This window comes from Eubalaena glacialis, chromosome 10, assembly GCF_028564815.1.
Source record: "Eubalaena glacialis isolate mEubGla1 chromosome 10, mEubGla1.1.hap2.+ XY, whole genome shotgun sequence".
NCBI classification, from domain to species: domain Eukaryota; kingdom Metazoa; phylum Chordata; class Mammalia; order Artiodactyla; family Balaenidae; genus Eubalaena; species Eubalaena glacialis.
In genome coordinates this window covers 44058310-44063781 of record NC_083725.1, presented here as the reverse complement: position 1 = coordinate 44063781, position 5472 = coordinate 44058310, and the positions used below count along the sequence as shown (strand labels likewise).

Genomic DNA, 5472 nt, shown 5'->3' with positions numbered 1-5472 from the left:
TGTTTTCTTAATTTCTTTTTCTGATAGTTCTTTGTTAGTGTATAGAAACTCAACAGATTTCAGTAAATTAATCTTACATCTTGTAACTTTACTAAATTAATTTATTAATTCTAATAGTTTTTTGGTGGTATCTTTAGAATTTTCTACATATAGTATCATGTCATCTGCAAACAGTGACAGTTTTACTTCTTCCTTTCCAAGTTGAATTCCTTTTATTTCTTTTTCTTGTCTGATTGCTGTGCCTTCCAAAACTATGTTGAATAAAAGAGATGAAAGTGGGCATCCTTGTCTTGTTCCTGACCTTAGAGGAAATACTTTTAGCTTTTCACCATTGATGAAGATGTTGGTTTCAGGTCTTTCATATATGGCATTTATTATGTTGAAGTGTATTCCCTTATACCCACTCTGTTGAGAGTTTTTATCATAAATATATGTTGAATTTTGCCACAAGCCTTTTCTGCATCTATTGAGATGATCACATGATTTTTATTCTTCAGTTTGTTAGCTTGGTGTATCACACTGAATGATTTGTGGACATTGAACCATCCTTAAATCACTAGGATAAATCCAACTTAATCATGGTGTATGATATTTTTAATGTATTGTTGAATCTGTTCACTAATATTTTGTTGAGGATTTCTGCATCTGTGTTCATCACTGATATTGGCCTGTAATTTTCTTGTTTTGTGGTGTCTTTCTCTGGTTTTTGCATCAGAGTGACGCTGGACTGTTAGAATGAATTCAAAGGCATTTTTCTTCTTCAATTTTGGAATACTTTAAAGAAGAGTGTTAACTCTTCTTTAAATGTGTGGTAGAATTCAACTGTGAACATGTCTGGTCCTCCACTTTTGTTTATTGAGAGATTTTTACATTATTATTATTGATTGAATTTAATCAGTGATACTTGATCTGTTTTTATATTTTCTATTTCTTCCTGATTCACTCTTGGGAGAGTGTATGTTTCCAGAAATGTATCCATTTCTTCTATGTTGTCCATTTTAAAAGCATATAGTTACTGATAGTAATCTTTTATGATCCTTCATATTTCTGTGCTGTTGGTTGTAACTTATCCTCTTTTATTCTGAAATTATATATTTCGGTCCTGTCTCTTTTTTCTTGATAAGTCTGGCTAAAGGTTTAATTTTATTTATCTTTCAAAAAACCAGCTCCTACTTTCATTGATCTTTTCTATTTCTTTTAGTCTTTATTTCATTTTTTCTGCTCTAATCTTTATGATTTTTTTTCCTTCTACTACATTTGGGTTTTTTGTTCTCCTTTATCTAGTTCCTTTAGATGTAAGGTTAGGTTGTTTATTTGAGATTTTTCTTATTTCCTGAGGTAAGCTTGAATTGCTACAAAATTCCCTCTTAGAACTGCTTTTGCTGACTCCCATAGGTTTTGAATCATTGTGTTTTCATTTTCATTTGTCTTCAGGTATTTTCTTATTTCCTCACTGATTTTTGTGGTAGTAGTAAACAAGCATATTGTGTAGTCTCCACTTGTTTTGCAGGTTTTTTCTTGTTGTTGATTTCTAGTCTCATAGAGTTGTACTCAGAAAAGATACTTGATATGATTTCAATTGTCTTAAATTTACTGAGACTTATTTTGTGGCTTAGTATATTATCTATCCTAGAGAATGTTCCATGGGCACTGAGAAAAATGTGTATTCTGCTGCTTTTGGATAAAATGTTCTATATATATCTATTAAATTCATCTGATCTAATGTGTCATTAAAGGCCAGTGTTTCCTTGTTGATTTTCTCTGTAGATGATCTATCCACTGATGTAAGTGGGGTATTAAAGTCCCCTACTACCATTGTATTATTGTCACTATCTCCCTTTATATCTGTCAATATTGTTTTATGTATTTAAGTGTTTGTATATTGTATGCATAGATATTTACAAGTGTTACATCCTCTTTTTGGATTGATCTCTTTATCATTACATAATGCCCTTCTTTGTCTCTTGTTACAGTCTTTGTTTTAAAGTGTATTTTGTCTGATATAAGTATCACTACCCAGTTTTCCTTCATTTCCATTTGCATGGAACACCTTTTTCCATCCTCTCACTTTAAGTTTGTGAGTGTCTTTAGATCTGAAGTGAGTCTCTTGTAAGCAGCATATAGATCAGTCATTTATTTAAATCCATTCAGCCACTCTCTGTTTTTTTGTTTTTTGGGTTTTTTTAAAATATGGAATGCTTCACGAACCCGCGTGTCATCCTGGCGCAGGGGCCACGCTAATCTTCTCTGTATCACTCCAACCCCAGTATATGCGCTGCCGAAGTGAGCACCACTCTCTGTTTTTTGATTGGAGAATTTAGTCAATTTACATTTAAAGTAATTATTCACAGGCATGTATTTATTGCCATTTTGTTAAGTGTTTCAGTCTTTTTGTGTTCTTTTTTGTTCTTTTCTTCTTTTGCTCTCTTTCCTTGTGATTTGATAACTGTCTTTAGTGTTATGTTTGGATTCCTTTCTCTTCTTTGTGCATATATCTATCACAAGGGTTTTTTTAAAATTAATTAATTTATTTATATTTAGTTGTGTTGGATCTTCATTGCTGCACCCAGCTTTTCTCTATTTGTGGTGAGTGGGGGCTACTCTTCACTTTGGTGCGTGGGTTTCTCATTGCAGTGGATTCTCTTGTTGTGGAGCATGGGCTCTAGGAATGCTGGCTTCAGTAGTTGTGGCACACGTGCTCAGTAGTTGTGGTTTGCAGGCTCTAGAGTGCAGGCTCAGTAGTTGTGACACACAGGCTTATTTGCTCCACAGCATGTGGGATCTTCCCAGGCCAGGGCTCAAACCTGTGTCCCCTGCATTGGCAGGCAGTTGCTTAACAACTGTGCCACCAGGGAAGTCCCATAAGTTTTTGTTATGTGGTTACTATGAGGTTCACATATAACAACTTATATCTATATGTGGTTATATTAAGAGGACAATCACTTGACTTCAAACAACCCTGTATTCTTAACAACCCCCCAACAATTAATGTTTTTGACATCACATTTTACCTCTTTTTGTTGTTCATATCCTTTAGCTACTTTTGTCTCTTAATCTTCTTACTAGCATTATAAGTGGTTGATCTACTTATAATCTATAAGTAGATCTAAACCTTTGATCTATACCTTACTGTATATTTGCCTTAATGAACGAGATTTTTCCTTTCATAATTTTGATATTTCTAGCTGTGGTCTGTTCTTTCTCACTTAGAGAAGTCCTTTTAACATCTCTTGTAAAGCTGGTTTAGTGGTTCTGAACTCTTTCTTTTGCTTGTCTGTAAATCTCATTATCTCTTCTTCAAATACAAATGATAGCCTTGCTGGTTAGAGTATTCTTTGTTGTAGGTTTTTTTCTTTCATTACTTTAAATATATTATGCCACTCCCTTTTGGTTTGCAAATGTTAGTGCCGAAAAGTCAGCTGATATGCTTATAGGAATTTCTTTGCACATAACTAGTTTCTTTTCTCCTGCTGCTTTTAAGATTCCCTCTTTATCTTTAATTTTTAATATTTTAATTATAATGTGTCTTGATGTGAACTTCTTTGGGTTCATCTCTTTTAGGACTTTCTGTCTTTCTTGGACCTGGATGTCTGTTTCCTTTCCCATATTAGAGAAGTTTTCAGCTACTATCTCTTCAAGTAAATTATCTAGTCCTTTCCCTCTCTTTTCTCCTTCTGTAAACTTTAGAATGTAAACGTTGGTATGTTTGATATTGTCTCAGAGATCTCTCAAACTATCCTCATTTAAATTCTTTTTTCTTTTTTCTATTCAGCTAAAGTGATTCCCACTACTCTGTCTTCCAGTTTGCTGATCCATTTTTCAGTATCATCAAATCTGCTATTGATTTCTTCTAGCATATATTAAAAGAATAATAAAGGAATACTATGAACAACTCTATGCCCACAAATTTGGTAACCTAGATGAAATGGATCAACTCCTTGAAAAACACAATTTTTCAAAACTTATACAGGAATAAATAGACTATCTAAATAGACCAATATCTATTAAAGATATTGAATCAATAATTAATAACCTTCCCAAACGAAAAGCACCAGGCCCAGATGGGTTCACTGGTGAATTCTACCAAACTTTTAAGGAATACATTTTACCAATGCTCTACAATTTCTTTTCAGAGAATAGAAGCCAAGGGAATACTTCTGAGTTTATTCTATGAGGCCAGCATTACCCTGATACCAAAACCAGACAAAGATATTACAAGGAAAAAAAAAACTGGAAGCCAATATCTCTCATGAACATAGATACAAAATCTTCAACAAAATATTAGCAAATAGACTCCAACAATGTATAAAAAGAATTTACTCCATCATCAAGTATGATTTATCCCTGGTATACAAGGCTGAGTCGACCTTCAAAAATCAGTTAATGTAATTCATCACATCAACAGGCTAAAAAATAAAACTCACATGATCATATTAATAGATGCAGAAATAGCATTTGACAAAAATCCAACACCATTCATTATAAAAAACTCAGTAAAGTAGGATTAGAGAGTAACTTCTTCAACTTGATACATAATATCTTCAAAAAAATCTACAGTTGACATCATCATTAATGATGAGAAACTAGATTTCCCTTATGATTTGGAGCCAGGTAAAGAAGACCCCTCCCACTACCCCTTTTCAATATCATACTGGAAGTCCTAGCAAATGTAATAAGACAAGAAAAGGGAATAAAATGTATACATATTGGGAAAGAAGAAATGAAATTTTCTTTGTTTGAGCATGACATGATCATTTATGTAGAAAATCTAAAATAATCAACCAAAAAACTTTTGGAACTAATAAGCAATTATAGCAATGTTTCATGACACAGGTCAATATATAAAGTCAATTGTTTTCCTATATACCAGAAATAAGCAAGTGAGATTTGAAATTAAAAACACAATGCCATTTAAATTAATACCCCTGAAAATGAAATATTTAGGCATAAATCTAACAGAATATGTACAAGATCTATATGATGAAAACTGCAAAACTCTAATGAATAAAATCAAAAAGAACTAAATAAATGGAGACTTATTCCATGTTCATGAATAGAAAGGCTCAATATTTTCAAGATGTCGGTTCATCCCAACTTGATCTATAGATTCAATGCAATCTCAATCAAAATCCCAGCAGATTATTTTATTGATATTGACAAAATGATTATAAAGTTTCTATGGAGAGGCAAAAGACCAAGAATAGCCAATATAATATTGATGAGAAAGAACCAAATTGGAGGACTGACACTACCTGACTTCAAGACTTACTATAAAGCTACAACAATCAAAACAGTGTGGTATTAGTGTAAAAATATATCAATGAAACAGAATTGAGAACCCAGAAATAAACTCACATAAATGTAGTCTACTGATATTGGACAAAGAAACAAAGGTAATATAATGGAGCAAAGATTGTCTTTTCAACAAATGCTGCTGGTACAATTGGATATCCATCCATATACAAAATAAAT

General features: G+C 32.6%; 1 non-coding gene across 1 annotated transcript; it reads right to left on the bottom strand.

The window, feature by feature from the left end:
* Nucleotides 1–2184: 2184 nt before the first annotated feature.
* Nucleotides 2185–2291, bottom strand: LOC133100215 (U6 spliceosomal RNA). The gene has a single exon (XR_009702453.1). It is a non-coding gene; the product is annotated as a U6 spliceosomal RNA (small nuclear RNA).
* Nucleotides 2292–5472: the final 3181 nt, after the last annotated feature.